General features: G+C 37.9%; 1 long non-coding RNA gene across 1 annotated transcript; it reads right to left on the minus strand.

Annotated features, from left to right (window-relative positions):
• Positions 1-9,382: 9,382 nt before the first annotated feature.
• Positions 9,383-18,694, minus strand: LOC146544707 (uncharacterized). The gene is made up of 2 exons (XR_014882471.1): positions 11,056-18,694; positions 9,383-10,726 (listed from the first exon to the last, which is right to left on the minus strand). It is a non-coding gene; the product is annotated as an uncharacterized LOC146544707 (long non-coding RNA).
• Between the last annotated feature and the right edge of the window lie 1,129 nt (positions 18,695-19,823).

Genomic DNA, 19,823 nt, shown 5'->3' on the forward strand with positions numbered 1-19,823 from the left:
TTTTTTTTTTTTTTTTTTTTTAAGTCTCATATTCATCCTGTGGACATGCTGTGATTCCCATATGTCTCCTTTTTAAAAGCTCCAACTCTACCATCAGCATCTCACTTGCATGCTCAAGAATCACAATTATTTTTCTTATTTGCCCCATACTACTAAACCTATATAGCTACTAGTTAATACAGCACACACTCCAGAGAGGGGCCTGAACAAAACACAGTTCACACATAGGTTCAGGCTGGAGAATGATGGTTCCTTTAAGCAAAAAAAAAAAAAAAACTTGTGGGGAAAGATGAGAAATCTTCACAGTTGGAGCAAAGCAAGACAGCAGGGCACACAAGGATTTCTTCCTCCTCAATTTCTCACAGAGTCAGCAAGGTTGGGCCACCATTTGGCCATCATAATACATGGTTGAGTGCATTACATTAAACCAACATCAGTTTTGGTATAAGTTAACATGCTGGGAGGTGAATTGCCGCACCTGAGGAACTGGTTCACTATCACACTGGTGAGCAGCCACAGGCTGTGAGATGGGGCTGGGCTCTGAAGCGATAACTTTCTAAAATGTCTCCACGTTTATTTAAACGTGAGGTATTTATGCTTCTAGAACTGGCTAAAACTAGCTAGCACAACAGGACTGAGAAAATACAGGATTTCAGTGTAACCTTTACTTTTCATTCTACATAAAATCACAGAATGCCCTGAGCTGGAAGGGACCCACAGGGAAGGGAAGCTGTTGCTTTGCCCTAGCTGGTTTGCCTGTCTGCAGGATTCCCCGTTGAGGCATGGTTGCACACAGTGTGCTGTGGTTAACTAGGCCACGCTTCACAGCCTTGCTTTGCGTCCTCTGCCTCGCTCTGCGCTGCGGTCGCTCCACAAAAGCATGCAGAGATGATCTCCAGGCCATGCTGCAGGCTGCAGATGAAGGCTTGTCAGTGTTCACAGGAGGCTCAGATTTCAGCCCGGTGTTTTTGAAAATAGACCAGGCATGCCAGGGGTGAAATATTTTAAGATCGTGCCTTGTTTCCTTATGCGGTTATAACCTCCAGGCAGTAAATACAGTACGCTCTTCTCCCAGGTTGCTTGAAATAAGAAATATTTTTTGTTTGGTTTGTTTGAAAACATGCGTGTCTATGTACAACACAAATGCAACATATATGCAACATGCATGTATATAAACATGAAAATCATTATTCCTGCAATTGGAAGAATTCCCACATTGCCAATCAAATGCCCATTGAAATATATATATATATATCTGTATTTATTACTACTGAGTCATTTATTTCAGCAATATTTCTAAATCATTTTGATACTAAAGAGGAATTATTTTTTCCAGAAGTATGTAATCAGACATAGAACAGTTACCATTTTATACCATTTTATTGGGTCATTTAGGATTGATAATGCAAATAGAATACTTAGGAACACCTCACCCCCTTAATTCCTTAGGGCATACTCCATCTCTGTGCTTTCAGCAGGGAGGTTTACAGGTTCCCAGCTAGCTTGCAGCAGTACTGGGCTTTTCCCAGGCTAGCAGGGCATCATATCAGAGCTGGGGTGCATTATGCCTGCACACAAACCTATGATGACTGCAGTGAACTGGACAGAGCTAATGAAAAACAAGATTCAACAAAATGCACTGGCATGTCCCTTCCCTCATCAGCTTTGGCAAAATGATGCCAGCTTCAGCAAAAAAAGGAAATTTAGAGGAATAATCAATGCATGGAATTAACTGCTAAAGGAATGTGTCAAATAGATAAAATACTCACATCTCTTCAACACAGGAAAATTCAGTGTTCCTGTAAATGCAAAATTGACTTTTTATGGTAATTTTAATTGTATGTGGAAACTATGAGTGTCCTTGATAAATCTAATGCAAAACGCATCAAATTGTCTGGGCATTTCTCCTTTGAAAGCAAATGGAACATGGCTTCAATGCACTGTCAATAAATACACCTGACAAAAAACCTGCATTTTTCTCACTCTCTTGATACATAGGAAATGAATGTAAAAACAAGTTCACAGTTGCAGTCCTTTGTGTACCTTTTTCATAGCTATGATTCTATGATTCTATTCATTGCTTTGTACAATCCAGTACACTACAATTAACACCAGTATTTGATCATTTGGAATAGATTGTTCCACTTTGACCTGCAGTACCATTTCAAGCCTTTTTCTTGTTGCATGAGACTACATTTGGTTCAGAAAATCTGTTTAACATTTGCCTCCTGCCATTGAAAAGATTGTATTGAAAAGATAAACCTGTTTGTAAAAAATTGATTTTAGTATTTATCTGTTTAACAGCCAACATTATCTCAGTCCTTATCTATTGTTTGTTTATTTTTGTCAGCCTTTAAGCACAGTTGTTTCTCATCTCAGTCATGTGGGACTCTTCTGTCCCACATGAAGGTGCTCTCTTTCAGCTCCAATCATATAATTCTACAAAAGATTTTACTCCAGATGTGATAGCACATTCTCTACAAGCTGAAGTAAAAATGACTAATGGAACAAATATGATCCAAGAAGAATCCTCTCCAAGTATTATTAATTTTAGGAGATTAGAAACTGTCAAAATATTCTACAAAAATTATTAGCAAAGATGATCTTTTATTTCTATCTAAGATGTTGTTGCTCTCACAAAAGAGTTAATTATAACTAAGACTTCAGTAACACAATATACATGAGAAATATTAGCTATTTTTTTCTTTAGCGTAGTAAATCAGCTCAATACATAATAAATGATTTTGAGCCAAGCAAGAGCATTTTCACTCACACTTACTTCATAAGCATGATCATGTTATATGTCACTGGCCACATTAGTCATTTAGACAGGAAATGCTTTGAAAAATAAAAAGGAAGATGTTTCCAGAACAATTTAACTCCATTTACAGTCCTTCAAAATATTTTGCTTGACAGCAGAGTGCTGCAGCCCTTACTCAGTCAAAATGACCTTCGCAATTAAAAACTCTTGCTTCTACAGTCATTTGTCCCTGTCGAAAGTGTGCAGAAAATAATTACAGTCATAAAGACATAAATGCATAATTGGTACTTCTTGTTTTATAAATAACTGTAAAAGGAAAGAGACTAATGAAGTAGAGAGTGACTAGTAGAAAGCAACTTCTGTGAGCAACTATCTACACAGTGGGTCTTGTGTACTTATCAATTACACCTTTTTACATATGTATAATACCACTGATTTTTTTAAAGCAGCTCTTGATAAATTGATGTTAATTAAGTGAATTGAGAAACAAGCCCAATCAATATTCTTCAAAAAATTTAATATGTATGATGAAATACATTGAATTGCATAAAATTAGGTAGAGAACAACTTGTCATGACCATTTTCTGGTATTTTCTTGGACTGCTTTATTTAGTTGAAGCTAAGCAACAGGTAGTATCTTGTTCTGTATTTAAAGTCTGTATGCTTCTCTATATCTTCACTACTATATCATCAACATACAAAACCACAACAAAACAGATGAAAAAAGTTTGCCCTTCTCACTGTTTATGTTTTTCTAATGTGTTTATCGCTTTCCTGATTACTATTCCCTCAAAGATGATATAAAACCCAGCTCAGATCTGAAACACTCACTTGTCCTTTATGCGGTAAAATTAAAACTAGGAGGAATGATTTAGCAAAGTAAATCTACCTCCAGCCATTTTTACCCAGTCTGTTTTATCTCCCTTTTTGCAGAAAGCTAAATGAAAGTAATAACACTGTAATGAACATTAAACAGCAAATGTACTCCATCTTCAGAAAACTGTGAAGTTTAAAACGTTCTTACAAGTTTAGGCTTCCTTTTCTTTCTTTTCTTTTTTTCAGAGATATGCAGATAAGTAGCACTCCTGAACAACGCCAGTAGATACTCATAAGAGCAAGGAATGTTCTGATCTGTGTTAGTGGAATGCTATGAAAACCAAGCTGCAACATGCATGGTAATGCATAAATGCTAGGAGTGATTTACTGACATGATATACTCAAGCCCTCCATTCAACCGACATCAACACACACAAACACAAAATACACGTTCAATTTTACTGCTAGAAAACTAGAAAAGGGAACAAATTCTATGCGAGTTTGTCTTCACTGTTGTCCATCAATATATGTAGCCTTTATAATTTTAAAGAGCAGTTCTGTGTATGTAAAAAATATACTCTTCTGGATAAAAATATTTAGTTTCATAAATATGAGATGGAGAGCTAACTAGGTAACAAATATGCAAACTGCGCCGTAAGTCTTTGACAATCACAAGCTGAATTGGACCTGTGTGGTTCTCTCTATGCAAAGGTAAGGTGGTCTGTAACAAAACAGAAGAAGACCCTTTTCCATGCCATTTGAGCTTCCCTCATCCCCTCAACATGGGTAATGTGCCTAGCTTTCCTTCCTTATATTTTTCCTTCCTGAGATAGCTCTTCAAACCTTCCCTGAAAAGCAGAGTCCTCTGAAAGTACCAGTGTGTTTCCTTCTACAGTCATAACCACCACAGCACTTCCAGCTGTTTTACCCTTTCCTTTCACCGCCATGGATTAAGGCTCTATTTGCAAATGGCCTTGAACTGGTCCCATGTGAAGGCCCTGGAAGAAATGCCAAGAAATGAAATTGTGTTACTCATAGGACAGGATATATGCAAGTATGTTTTTGGGAAAGCCTAAAACATTTTAGAAACATTAACTACTTGAGCAGTCAAAACAGCATTTTAAAGTTATGTGGTCAGCTTTGTTTTCAGAGGGAAAAACAGATCCTGGGAAGTGGTACATCTTGCCATGCTTCTTCAATCACAGAAGCTATTAATGATGACAGAGGGAATAAGAGGTGGGAATTCCTGCACTTTGTGCTTTAACCTCAACATTCTTACTAGTAAATTTATCGAGAAGAAAAAAAGAAAAAAAAAAAAGAATCATTTTATTATTTGGCAGACTTACAGTCAGTTCATATCTTTAGCAATATGAAAACTAATCTGAAATACATATGAAAAAGAGACTTAAAGTGCCTCTCTACATTTGAAATGGCTGATTTCATTGTAGACTTTTTCCCTAATTTCTGCCTATGCTTAGATTACCTGTGCAGAAGAAATTTTTTTCTCCCTACTGAAAAACTTTTTCATTTTTTACTTTGTGAACTCATCACTCAATTTTTAAAGAATCAAAACCAGGTCTCGCATTCCACTTTTATCAGATGCTTGAAAAACTACAACTCATCCACATGGATTCATAAAATACCATTTCACTTATCCGGGATTTTTTTTTTTTTCATTTTGCATTGTTTTAGCCAGGCCAAAATATTGAACTATACCAAGTCTGAGCTTTGTTTTAGCTTTCAGAAAGATGTGGCCTGAAAGCAAAAACATGAGAAATATTATTGGTTTTATAATAGTTTGTATGTTTGTTTGTTTATTTGTTTAATGGATACAAAATGGATACTCCTCATTTTGAATATATCACGCATTCCAATTATGACTGCAATTATCTAAACATTAAATTTGAATTGCTGTACAAAATAAAACCTCCTCTGTCAAAATTCTTTACTCTTCATTCTAATGTTTGTTTTGCTTTGTTTGGTTTGTTTTTGTGTGTGTGTGTGTTTTTCTTATAGTGAAAGGGATTACTTCTCTTCTCACAAAGAAAAAGATCTAAAAGAGGAGAAATATTTATGTCCTAAATGTAATGAACTGGAGATGACATTTTACCAAACCCTTCATACAGTAGTTATTGCATATGGTACATATGGCGGCAATATTGAGATGATTAAATGATGCTAAGGTACTGTACACTGTACTGTGTAAGCCAAGAGAAATATTGTTGGTCCAGTGCCTTTCACAATTTCTTTGTGAAATTTGGAGTTGCCACAGATATCATTAGAAGCTGATTAGTAAGATACATATAGCTAGCCACCCCATTTAATGCAGCTTTTTCTGCCTTTTTCTCATAATTCAAAATGTACTCATTTTATGAATTTGTCATAAATGTATTTCAGTATAGGGGCAGCCTCTTGATTTATGCAAATCAACTTGAAATCAGAAGCGCAAATAAATTATTTATCTGCATTTAGCATTCTTAATAGAAATAAAAATAATTATTTATAAAAATGTAAATAATTTTCGGCTCTAAGTTTTTTGTATATTTGTATCCTTATCATATTCTTCCTATGAATTCTAGTATAAAATATGGTAATGTAGGAATAATTATCACTGAGTTTAGGGGGGGACAAAAACATTTTCCTGTAACTACAAAATATTTCTTCTTATTAGGAGATACTAAAATAAAAATTGCTATTATTCCACAGGTTTTTTCAACTGAACACATTCCATTTCCATCTTTATTCACACTTTTTTTTCTTAAATTTGCACACCAAAAAGGAAGAAAATTGCTGTTTTGCCAGGGATATAATACTGCCACAAGAAAAGCTGCAGTAAATGATACAGAAAGGGGCAATAGTTGAAAACTTATGCTACAACCTTTCTTTGAGAATCAGAAGAGCCATTATTTGGTAGTGATGCAGTAGGCATGTACTTATACCATTTCTTGTTTGCTCTTGAAACTAATTCTTCAAACAGGTATCTGCCTCAAATTCCTATCAAGGCGAAGTAGTTAATGCCTGATAGCATCCTCTCCTTTTCTGGATCCAGTCCAATTCCTATTGAAGTCATCAGAAAAAAAAATCTCTGGCTTGAGCAAAAGTTTAAACTGGGCTTTCTTGGGTTTGTGGTATAGCCCTGCGTGAGACACAAGCCCTTTGTCCCATGATTAATTTGTCTGTTTGCTACCTTTCAATATTACAGCAAGCCAAGCTAATACTGCATCTGGAGTGTGTAATTCTTTTATGCTGTATTTCAAGGAGTTCAAAGCAAAGTCTTATTTTATGTACCTGTGTATAATTATAAAACTGAGATCATAATACGTTAGAAGCAGATAAAATCTGTAGGGTACAAAAGGATATTACAAAGCTGTTGTGCTATGCTTTTTTTCCTTCCTACTGGATAATTAACTTTCTGTTTACTATATTATCTGGAGTAAGGACTGTGTAAGATGGTGACTGGTTGACAAAGAGTAATAGTAATAATATTCATGATATTTACATTTTTCCCTTATGATGTTTAAAGTTATGATACATGATACACTGATGACATAACACTGATTGCATTTCTGATATGAGAAAAAATGTATTTTATAAGCTAAGGTTTTTCTATCAGCATGCATTCAATTTTAGGCAGGAAAGCTTAAATTTCTGAGCAAATTCATAGAAAGATTATATAATAAAATATGAGCTTACAAATTCTTGTTTCAGCTGAAACAGGACAGCAAAAGAAAAAGAAAAAACATTTTTGCTTGGAGAGACAGCTTGAAAATTTTATAAAATATTCTGCATGCTTTTCTATGTAAAATACACAATGTGTAGTGGTACTGAAGGAACTGGCTACTGAAGGAAGCCTAGTTCACTAATTATCAGATATGGACAGTAAGCAAAATATGTTTGAACCACTGAAGACAAACATTAACACAAGTGATTGCCATTGTTATCAAGTCAGAAAATAAATATTTAGTAATTTTTTTAACGTCTTACCTCTTCATATAAAGATCATGAAAGATACAAATTTTGATATCCAGAAGGATTTTCAATATTTCAGAAAATTATGCATCAGGAGGGAGTTTCTTATTAAAATAAAGCTTGTAAACCAGCTGTTACCTTGTTGACTGGGGTCCTCAGGACAATGTTACAAATCCAAGTTGAAGCTATATTTTCAAAAAATCAGATCAGTCATAGAACCAGGCTTGATAACCAGTTAGAATTTAATTGTTTTTATAGAGTGGACTAAGTCTGATAGGTTAGAGGAGCGTGAGAAAATAAGCAAAAGGAAACATTTCCAAAAATGCACTGCATGCGTCCTTGTGAATTCCTGAGATGTACTGAAGGTGGGTAATTGTGGGAGACTGAACTGACTAAATGTGTGTTTACTACATAGATACAAATTTCTGAACTTGGAATTTTTTTTTAGTCAGCAGAGATTTGTTCATAGTTGATTAATGCCTTATTCTAAACCAGAGGCCCTCATTTGATCAGATTAATATTGTCCTGTGTGGATTGATCATATTTACTCTATTTCCACTGAATACAGACAGTGATCCTAGATATCCTAGATTACCTGTGTGACTAGCTCTGGTGAAGATGTCACAGATATGAAAAGTTGGACTAAATTAATACTATGAATTGAATTTTTGTAACATTCATTCATATGTTAAACATGTCTAATAAAAGGGCCTGAGTAAGGTACAGTGTAAAATAACCAACTGAATAGGCTACTTTCTTGGAACATGAAAAATTTGAGATATTTCTTCTTAGTTATTCAAAGCAAGGTCTAAAATCACAGCTTTACATTCTTGCAAACTGTATTAATTACAGGTCTACTATAGTCAATATCCTACTGCAAATAGTATTTAAAACTTTGGAAGATCCTCTTCTCATTCAAGGATAGTGCAGGATTCATTTGAACAATCTCTGATAATTCAAAGGAATGGAAAAATATTTTGCTCATTTAGTTCCACATCTTCTTTTGCTAGAGCTTGTACCTCTGAAGAGCATTTGAACATCTAATCCTTTTGAATCATATAGGGAAATGCATAAGCAGAGCTGTAGTAGTTTAAGTGAGAGTTGTCTTACTTTACACATTCAAAATGCTTTTTGCTATCTGCTTAACATAGCACACGTTTATCTGGTCCCTTGGCACATTAATGGAAGCAGCCTTAAATTGCCATTGAATTTCTTAGCCTTACACTATGAAGGCTAAATTCAGCGGTGATATATAAGATAAGTAAGGAACCCAGTTCGAGAGATTTACATGCCTGGGAATTAGATAAACACATTACTTCTAGTGTTATTTCATCTCACAATTACAGCTATTTTAAATCTATATAAAACTTAATTCCTGAAGGTGGCAGTATCATAAGCAAATCTATATATAGCCTTCAATGCATGCAGAGATTCAGAACATCACCATACAATTATGTGTTAATTTAACTGCAGTGCAACATATGGCCTGTGAGCATGTATAACTGAGAGTACATTCTGTGCTAGCATCAGGTAAGAGGTTTGCACTAAGTATTTTCAGTGCTTTTCCCCTGAGATAAAAATCATGTAAAGAACATCCTTTCCCTTTGATGCCTTTTAGCAGTTCATGCCACTGGTCTTCATGAATTATCGTAAGAATTGCTTAACAGAAGTGGTGATTTTTAAAATACTTTTCTGGCCCAAATCTTTGTTTCAAAAAGACTATTTTACATAAAACATGCATAGTAAAAAGAGTCACAACATAGATGCACTATCATCTCTGTTGATCATCTCTGTGCCTCTTCAGAAAGTAAAATGAATTCAGTAATTCTGAAAGTGTTTTTATTTTACTTTACTTTATTATTTACTTTATTATTTGAGAGCTGGGCAGTAAGAAACCGGATGAGGTTCAACAAAAGCAAGTGTAGGGTCTTACACCTAGGGAGGAATAATTGCATGCACCAATACAGGCTGGGGGATGAGCTGCTGGAGAGGAGCTCTGCAGAGAGGGACCTGGGCGTCCTGGTGGACGACAGGTTGGCCATGAGCCAGCAGTTTGCCCTCGTAGCCAAAAAGGCCAATGGCATTCTGGGGTGCATTAAGAAGAGCGTGGCCAGCAGGTCGAGGGAGGTGATCCTCCCCCTCTACTCTGCCCTGGTAAGGCCTCATCTGGAGTACTGTGTCCAGTTCTGGGCTCCCCAGTACAAAAAAAGACAGGGATCTCTTGGAAAGAGTCCAGCGGAGAGCCACAAAGATGGTGAAGGGCCTGGAGCATCTCCCCTGTGAAGAAAGGCTAAGTGAACTGGGTCTGTTTAGCCTTGAGAAAAGACGACTGAGAGGGGACCTGATCCAGGTTTATAAATATCTGAGGTGTGGCGGCCATAGCGGTGAGGCCAGTCTCTTTTCAGTGGTACGTGGAGACAGGACGAGGGGAAATGGACATAAGCTGCAGCATAGGAAGTTTCGCACGAATGTGCGTAAGAACTTCTTCACGGTGAGGGTGACGGAGCACTGGAACAGGCTGCCCAGGGGGTTGTGCAGTCTCCTTCTCTGGAGATATTCAAGTCTCGTCTGGACGCCTACCTGTGCAACCTGGTGTAGGGAACCTGCTTTGGCAGGGGGGTTGGTCTCGATGATCTCTAGAGGTCCCTTCCAACCCCTACAATTCTGTGATTCTGTGATTCTGTGTGATTATTCATAGTCAGTAGCTATGTCTGTGTAGGCTGGCTGGCAACAGAAAAAGATGGGTAATAAGATATTTCATGCACCTGTGTCATATACACAGAAGCATGAATCACCCACTTCTAAGTAAGTAATTTTTTATTTTTTTTTTAAATTGCTCTTGGTAGCAAACATTTGAAATTGTATTGAAATCATAGAAAATGAGTTTAATAAAATAAAATGATTATAGGATAAAACTTTGATTTAAGTGGACTGAAAAGAGCGAAAGCCGGGAAGATGTACAGCCCACTCCTGCAAAGTCCCTGGGACAGCCAAAAAGAATCTCACTCTGCTCCCAAAGGAACATCAGCTTGACTCCCTTTTCCTCAGAAAATGAAGGCTCTTGTGAGAGGGTGAGTCCAGCTTTTCCTGCATGGAAAAACAGGGCAAACCACTTCGTGCAAGCCGGCATTGCCACATGGAGGTAAAGCAGAGTGTGGGCACATTCCCGGGTGCTTCCTCCTGGAAGAAAAAAATTTGCATCACTTCTTAATAATGGCTACACCGGAATGCTGCAAACTAGCCCTCAGTTCATCCTTGCCATCATCCAGTATGCGCAGTGCATTTTCCAGTTAAGCACAACTGACTCCTATTGCCACACTGTCAGGCCCAGAGCAATGGCTGCCACATTGAGGCCAGGCAGAAGGCCCAGTGTCCCCTGCCTCAGAGGGCTTCCTGCGCTGTCACAGGGCATCCCACAAAGCTGGCTCCACAAAACATATATTTTTAAATTAGAAAAAGGAGAAAAGTGCCAAAAAGTGTTGAAATAGCATGAATAATTCTTAACTTACCTGCTTGTCACATGGTTTCCACATTAAACTTCTCTGGAGGGTTTGCCTGTGTCTTGCTCAGCCTTACCTCTGTCAGGGATTAGAGAGGGAGCTTGTGTTTCCTTCATGTCGGAACCCAGATTCTCTGCATTTTCATATCCTCCATCATCTAGCACTTCCCAAACCTGACTGAACTAGACTAAGTGAGTCCCACAGGGCAATACTTCAAAAGACTTTTTTCTGCTTAATGTTAGCATTATAATTTACCCTCATTATTTTTAGTTCTTTCAGCAAGCATTCCCTAGTTTAACAGATAAGCCAGGAAGACTTTAGATAGCTCTTTAAAACTGTGTATGTAACCTCAATAAAGTCAGGATAGTTACTGAACATTATATGCTGCTACAGCATCTCCAAAATCAGCCCAGATGAAATGACACCACTGTTGGCAGTCTGTTATTTTTATTGAGGTGTCCCTGATGTAGCTTCTTTAGAATTGTGCTTAAAAAAAAAAAAAAAAAAGAATAGCAATTCTCTCTGGCACAAATGCAGATGTTAGAGATCTACTGCACTGCCTGTGGCCTCAGTTCTACCAAAGCTGGATTAACTCATCTCTGCTGTGGTTGGACGATAGCCAGTATTGTGGCTGTGCGTTTGTTTTCACCAGGGCCACTCTGCACTCCAGACATGCTTGCAGACTGAGAAAAGAAGGCAACATGTTGGAGTGTATAGGAAAGAAAATGGAGATGGCTGAATGGTATTATTTCAGCAAAGGCAAGCATCACTTGCCTGCCATTCTGAATAATCATCAGCATAAAAAATAACAATTACAACAAGACTCAGAAAAATATATATAACACAGGGCAAAAGTTAAACCAAATGGTAACAAAGCCTGTGATCCTCCACTACCTCTGAAATAGACTAGTAGAAAAGTCCTGAGTGTAATCGTATATCTAAACTGGATAGCACCCAGATGAGGGAGAGTCCCCTCCAGACTTCTCAGGAGCACAGCTTGTCCCAAGCACCTTTCTTGCAGTGGCGGTTAGTCTATCTCCTGATTCTGTGGCCACTCTTCCCTGATGACCATCACACCAGAAGCGCAGGAATCCCAGCTCTCTATGCTGCTTTCCACACCTTCTTCTCTGAAAAGCAATACTTTCAGGAATCTTTTTTTCCCAATTTCTAGCTTCCATCCAGATTATGACTGTCTAAGCCATATCTGCTTTGTACACCGCTTACATCTCTAAATGAAGTGTTTCACTTGTATCTGGATTTCCGATTGTTAAATACATATTGGGACTTCATGGGAACCAAGAGCTTCAGAAAATGGTTTTTAAATCAGGATGACTTGGCTTGGGAGTTTACTTTGGCTTTTGTCCAAGGAGAAAGATCCAAAAGAGCCAATTACACCTCCACACCCAGTTAGAAAGTCTGCAGGTATTAAGCTGTTTGTTAAGTAGAGTCATTGCGTTAGTAATTTTAACTGTGTTTGTTCTTTGCGGAAGGCAACAGGCTTTTCCAGAACGTTTCAAAACATGGCAGGGCAAAACTTGATCTTATTAAAGCTAAGTTTCCACACAAGCTTTTGCTTCTTCCTTTTCTCGTCTCCTCTACCCTTTCCAATCAAAATCATTAATATAAAATACTCTCTGAAGTATTTATTTTAACAAATATTTATTTCATATATTACATCAGAATCATTTATTTTAGAGATGAGAAGCAAAATCGCAATGTCCTCAGCAGATTCCTTTGCCTCATTAACCTGTCTTTTTACAGGTGTTATTTTACTTTTCCTTGGAAAAAAAAAAAAAACAACACCTGTACCTCTCTCTTGCAGAAAAGTCTGCTACTCTTATTTAAAACAAACAAACAAACAAACAAAAAAAAAAAAAACAATGAAATAAGAAAGAAACATGCTTTCACAAAATCAGAAAATCAGATACATGCTCAGTAAGCCTCCTTAGACTTCTACACTAAATATTTCAGGTTCACTCAAAGCTGAAGCTCAGTTCTGAACAGTGAATGCCTTATTATATATGTCAGAAAGCAAAGATGACCAAATAACTGTAGTAATAATCACATGTTTCAGTTCACACTATATAAGTATACTAGGAAAATGTCTTGGAAGTTCAGAACGAGTGAAAAGGTCTAGAGTTGCTGTCTTTCCTCTGCAATAGCAAAGAAATATCCCAACTAGCATCAGTGAAGTGCAAAACATGCTTCAACTCACAGAGGTATAACTGAGGGTAGAGTTTAGTTCAAAGGATTTTATACCTTACAAGCCCAGCTTGTTCCTCTGGCTCAGTGAGACTTCTCATATGATGAGGGAAAACAGGATTTGGTTTTGCAGAGGGAAACATTGCTTGAACTCTTACCATATTAAACCACAATGTAATCCAGACGAAGTCTGTTATGCAGGAGTATGCAGATCCTAGCAAGAGTAATCTTCCTGGCAGAGAACTCCAGCATAATGCAGTGCCTTCAAACCTCCCATATATTATGGTGTCTGCAGACTACTGGCATATCCTGGTGAGAGGTATAGCTGTGACAATTGGATGCACAGGAATTGCAGGCACAACTCTCATGGGTTCCATTTGCCTTGCTTACCACTGTGAAATTTCTGTGCAGACTGCTATCTTAGGGATCTCAGCCGCTCCTCAGGCTCCATAACTGCTATCAACACTGGCTGAGGCAGTTTGAACTATGCCAGCTCTCTGAATGACTCAACTTCTCATGCCTGTATCTCCAAGCGTGCTCAAAAACAGCATAATTCAACTCACATACGTTTTCTAGATTCAGTTGCCATTGCTGTGAGTTGTGATTCATTTCCAAGTTTAACACAGGCAGATGCCTCTTAGTTGAATTTGTAATCTGCAAATGAGATAGATTTTCTTTTGTCTTGTTTTATCTCTGTGGAATTTGTCACAAATTCAGCCTCAGCTTGTTTGGCAAGCTATGTAGAAGTGGATTGGTAACGTATTCAAGCACAGAGTAAGCCTTGGTACTTCTTTTTCAGCCAGTTCTTCCAACACTTGAAACTGTTGTCTGTTTAAAGCAGTAAAAAACCGGTGGAGCATGGGCCCAATAGAATGTGTGGTACTCATTATCTTTTGAAGCTTACAAATCCTTCCTAATGAATCAGAGCTACAAAGTGATGAAGTCTTTGACGTCAGAAAGAAAGAAAGAAGCTTGGAAGAGGAAAAACCTCTGCAGTTACACAAATTACTCAAGATCTCAAGTTCACCAAACACAGATTTACTCCTTCATTAGAATGTTTTCATGAATGAACATTTTAACTTCTACCTGGCTGGGCTTCTTCTAGGTAGACATAGTCTACCTAGACTTCACCAAAGCCTTCGACACTGTCTCCCACAGTATTCTACTGGAGAAGCTGGCAGTCTGTGGCTTGGACAGATACACTCTTTTCTGTGTAAAGAACTGGCTGGATGGCAGTACACAGAGAGTGGTGGTAAATGGAGTCACATCCAACTGGTGATCAGTCACAAGTAGTGTTCCCTGGGGGTCCGGTACTGGGCCTGTCCTGTTCAATGTCTCCATTGATGATCTGCATGAGGGCACTGAGTGCACCCCCAGTAAGTTTGTAGATGACACCAAGTTGGGAGGAAGAGTCAGTCAGCCTTTGGGGTAGGAAGGCCCAACAGAGGGATCTGGACAGGCTGGATAGCTGGGCTGAGGACAATGGGATGAAGTTCAGCAAGACCAAGTGCCAGATCCTGCACTTTGGCCACAACGACTCCATGCAATGCTGCAGGCTTGGGGCAGAGTGTCTGGAAGACTGTGTAGAGAAAATGGACCTGGGGGTATTGGTTGATGCTCAGCTGAACATGAGCCAGCAGTGTGCCCAGGTAACCAAGAAGGTCAATTGCATCCTGGCTTGTATCAGAAATAGTGTTGCCAGCAGGAGCAGGGAAGTGATCATCTCTCTGTACTCAACCGTGGTGAGGCCACACCTCAAGTACTGTGTTCAGTTTTCGGCCCCTCACTACAAGAAAGGCATTGATGCCCTGGGGCGTGTTCAGAGCTGTGAGGGGCCTGCAGCACAAGCCCTAAGAGAAGTGCCTGAGGGAGCTGTGATTGAATCTAGAAGAAGAGGAGGCTCAGAGGTGACCTTATCACTCTCTACAACTACCTGAAAGGAGGTTGTGGTGAGGTAAGAGTCAGCCTCTTCTCCCATGTAACTTGCAATAGAACTAGAAGGAATGCACTCGAGTTGCACCAGGGAAGATTTAGGTTGGATGTTAGGAAATACTTCTTCTCTGAGAGAGTGGTCATTCACTAGAATGGGCTGCCCAGGAAGGTGGTGTTGTCACCATCCTTAGAGGTGTTCAAGTAACATTTAGATGTTGTAATGAGGGACATGGCTTAGTGGGAAATATTGGTAATAGGTGAACAAATGGACTGGATGATCTTAGACGTTTTTCCCGACCTTGGTGATTTGGTGATTTGGTGATTCTATGATTCTTAATTCCAGAATAATTTATAATAACTATAGAAAAGGATAGCATTTCCCATTTAATGGATAGGTTAAGCACAGAAGCCAAATTGTGAATATATCCTTGATCTCATGATGCAGAGGAAGGGTGAAAGGAGAGGGAATGAGGTATATGTACACTGTAACCACAGAATTTTCCTTCTCTATTTTTGGAAGAAAAGTTTACCTTCGTTGTAAATGTCCATAAAGGTCTATAAATGGCTCTGCAGAGAAGACAGAAAAGATAATATGTAAACAGTTTTTATTGCAAACTACTTGTTTATATATTATACAAGTATTGCAAACCGGAAGTAATGACCAACTTATTAATTTGTATATTTATTTGTAATTTAGTCAAAATGGCAATGGCACACAGGTCACTGCGAAATCTGCTGAAGAATTCATTAAAGCATCAAAAAAACAAAGTTTAGAGTTGGAACTGCCAAGTACCACATTTAGGTCATACAACATTATTTTTATCAGCATACTATGCAGAATAACTTTTATAAGTGAATAAATACATTTACAGTAGATTTCTTCAGAGGGATGGAAAGCCAGCTCGCTGTAGGCCTCTACCTGATGCTCTGACGTGCTAAGTTTTGTCACTCTGCACTCCCTCTGTAGTCATTGGGAGGAGATGAGCGTCTCCAGCAAGTAAATCAGATCTTGGATGCTCTGATTCATCTTCTACAGGTGATTTCTCTCTACTGACTGAACAGGGAGCATGTGCTCTTACTTGATTTTCCCAAGTTAGTTGCACAAAGCTGAGAGAATTAAGGATTCCTCCCGACTAGCCAGGGCACTGTAGTATATTTTTCTCTCTTTTTTCTTTCTCCTGGAAAGCAAGTTACGTTGAATTTGTATTTAAAATACCTGTATTTCTTTCTGCATATAAAAAAAATAAAAATAAAAAGCAGTTGACCCCTTTCCTTTTTAGCTATAAATCCTGTGCTCGTACAGCTAAAATTTTCAGCCTTATTGATGGGACTAGTTTAGATGGTAGGAGAGAAAAACCCACCTCCTCCTCAAATGTATTCGTTGTTTTTCTGGGTTATTGCCTTTCCACCTCTGGGAAGAGGTAAGATCTCCTAGGTATTGTTCTCTCAATGCTTGCATGAGAAGGTAAGGAGAAGGGAGAGCAAAGCAGGTTGTGGCCTGTTGTGTGGGGAAATTATGGAGAGTAGAAAGGAAATGGCATAGGACTGTTTGGGTATGGAGTCTCCCCTCATCAATCACACTCACAAAGAAAACAAGTTACTTAGGAGTTTTTAAACAGTTGGGCAGCTCTCTTACTTCTCCACTCTCAAAGTCTACTGTTGGTAGTATGTAATCAGCCATATATACATTTAAATTGAATTGCACAGTTCAGATGCAAAGAGAACAGAATTGGGAACTCTTGATTAAAAGATGAAGACTGCAACTGAGGAAAAAGTCTTGTAGTTGGAGATATCTTCTCCTAGAAGAAAAAGAGATTCCAAAAAACTGAAAAAAGAGTAGTCATTGCAGGAGCTGCCGGTGTTACTACCTGTGATAGGGAGAAGCTCATGTGCCATAAATACTTGTGTGAGGGGAAGATTTTGACATTAGAAGACTCTAAACATGATAAACTCAGAATCTGGATTTGTATTCTAGAGATAAACAGTCTGAAAGAACTGTGCAAATTTGTAAGGTGGATATACAGCACATATTAAATAAATAACCAAGGGAAGTGATGGAATACACAGATTCTATAAGTCAAGACTATACATATCTTTGAATTAGGTACACTAGGTATATTTCTGAATTCTGTACTTTCTAATCCATGGCAAATTAAATTATTATAATGGTTCCCTCTAGCTTCAAAATACATGCACTTGTTGCTTTAGTATAGCAACCTAACACAGCAGGTTGAGGGGAGAATGAATTTATCACACCAGACTCTACTATGTTCTGAAAACCACATCCCAAAGGTAAGGTGCTGGAGAGTAAATTGGTACAGTAAGTTAATAAAAGGCAACAATGACCAATGCAAATGAAGAATTCATCCATACTGTGCTCTGTGCTTGCACCATTCACAAAAAAAGCAACCATGTGAAAAAGCTTGTGCAAATCAAATACAAAGTTTGTACACTACTAATTTCTTTTTTGCAGATCTTTGAAAGTTTTCCAGATCTCCTCCACCTGTATAAAAACTAGATAAATCTGTGATGCATACCTTTTTGGGGTAAAGAATCAAATCTGAAGACACTTAGGAAAATGATGTTTTCTCAAATCATTTTGAATTTATAACAAAATCAGTCTTCAAAATGTTAATTTTATTCTGGCAAATCAGAAATTCCAAGTTTGTGCCAACAACTATAAATACGTTATTTTGTCATTCAGCTATTTCTAGTGATCAGCAGCAAAGGAGAGAAAAAGTAGAGTCTGTAGTGCAGGCTGTTTATTTTAACCTGATAAATGTGATAAATCATGACTGAAGTTTAATAGGATTCTTAGAAACATATTCATAGAAAAACTATTTCAGCTCTTAATCTATGCATTTCAGTGAACTACGTTCATAGAGGAAAATGACAGCCTGCTTTTTGCTTTCTTAGCAATTTCTGTACTAAATTACTGGCTGTGTGTGTCTTTCTAGCAGTTTCCAAAATCCCGTTGTACCAGTAGTGTTGGTTGCTTTATTAGCTTTCTTGTAACACTTTTGACAGCTGCTAAGAAGAAGGATATTAGGTTGTTTTACAAGGTCTTCTTTACACAGAAAGAATCAACACCATTCATAATATCCAAAATTCTCTTATGAACTTATTATAGGTAGCTAGTCTCATTATACATAATATTCAGAATTATTTATGTTAGCATAGATTTTGTCTTCTTTTACTTCTTATGAAATTTTTACATATCTTTCTTTGTCTCGTGTTTTCTTTCAAATATAAAATGTCTAAGCAAAGGAGTGGGGAGCAAAGGAACTCTCTCTTTTAGGCAAAGTAGCATATTCCTGCACAGCATACAGGATTGTATGCATTTCTTTCTCTGTTGTTGACCTAAAGGCAACACTTCACTGCCACATGCCTATTGCTCATGCTTCATTCTAAAGATCGGTTAGCAGGCTTGCACGTCTCTGATACTTAACTGAAATGGCGGATGAGGCATTCTGACTTGTTGGAGTGCTGCTTATTGCCTCAGATGTGAAGTACTGAAACTGTTTATCAGTTTCCCCAGTGACTGGTTGTTTTCCTAGGTGTGTGCCTGTACTCAGTGCACTATAAGGCCACACCTCTCTGTTCTCACTACTCTCATTCCCCGCGTAATTATATGTGCACTGTCATACTCTTGAGAAACCAAGTAGACATTTTTTTATGGTTGAGGCATCAATTTTATATCTAACAATGACAAAGACATTTAGAGCGTTTAATCTTTGCTTCTCTGACAACATCCCTTATTCATCACAGTCATAAAGGCATAAATTATCAGTAATGATTTTTCTTTTCAGAGCAAACTGCTGGTGTTGAATCCAAAATTTGAAAACTTGTTCTTAACACTTGTCTTTTCCACATTAGCTTCATTTTCTCACCCTACATGCATGAAGAAACCCAAATGGTTTTAAGGTATTTTGGAAGCCCAGTAAGGGCAATCATTGGTCATTGGTATGCGTTATATTTTTTTATTTTATTATGAGCAGTACCGTTTTCTTCAGGTCTGTATAAAGTACATCTCTAGCTGAGGGGTACTGTAGCTAACTGAACTGATAAATGGAGGAGTCGGAATGATCTCATGTGAATTCAGTCAAATAGTAGACAATTTAATATTGTCTGAAGTTACACCGATGTCTCACTATGATTTAGCAGATGCAAGGTATACATATATTCTTATCATTTCATTAATTTGTAAAGATATGTCCAAGTTCCCTGTCATATTTTATGCATGCATTAGATATGCCAGATAATCAGTAATAGCACCTGAAATAACCTGTGTGTCTTTCATAGCAGTGAAGAGGGCACCAGAAGTGGAAGCTCAAGGGCACTGCAGAGGTCAGAGGAATGAAGAATCCTATTAGGTATTAGGTATTTGTGCAGGACCTACACAAGGTCTGTCTTCCTGAAAGAAACCTCCAGGAGAACCCAAAAAATAGCATAGGATTCAGCACCAGTTGGTGATGCTGAGGATGCATGGCAGGTGCTAAAGAAAAAGGTCCACCTTGAGATTTGTACAACTCTAGCATGGACCACTTTATCTATCAAACATACACAGGGTGTTGATCAAATGGCATCAGTTACTGTAGTCTTACTGGCTCCATTCAGAAAAAAAAGCTTCCCTACAACAGTAA

The sequence above is a fragment of the Meleagris gallopavo genome, chromosome 3 (assembly GCF_905368555.1).
Source record: "Meleagris gallopavo chromosome 3, MGAL_WU_HG_1.1, whole genome shotgun sequence".
NCBI lineage: Eukaryota > Metazoa > Chordata > Aves > Galliformes > Phasianidae > Meleagris > Meleagris gallopavo.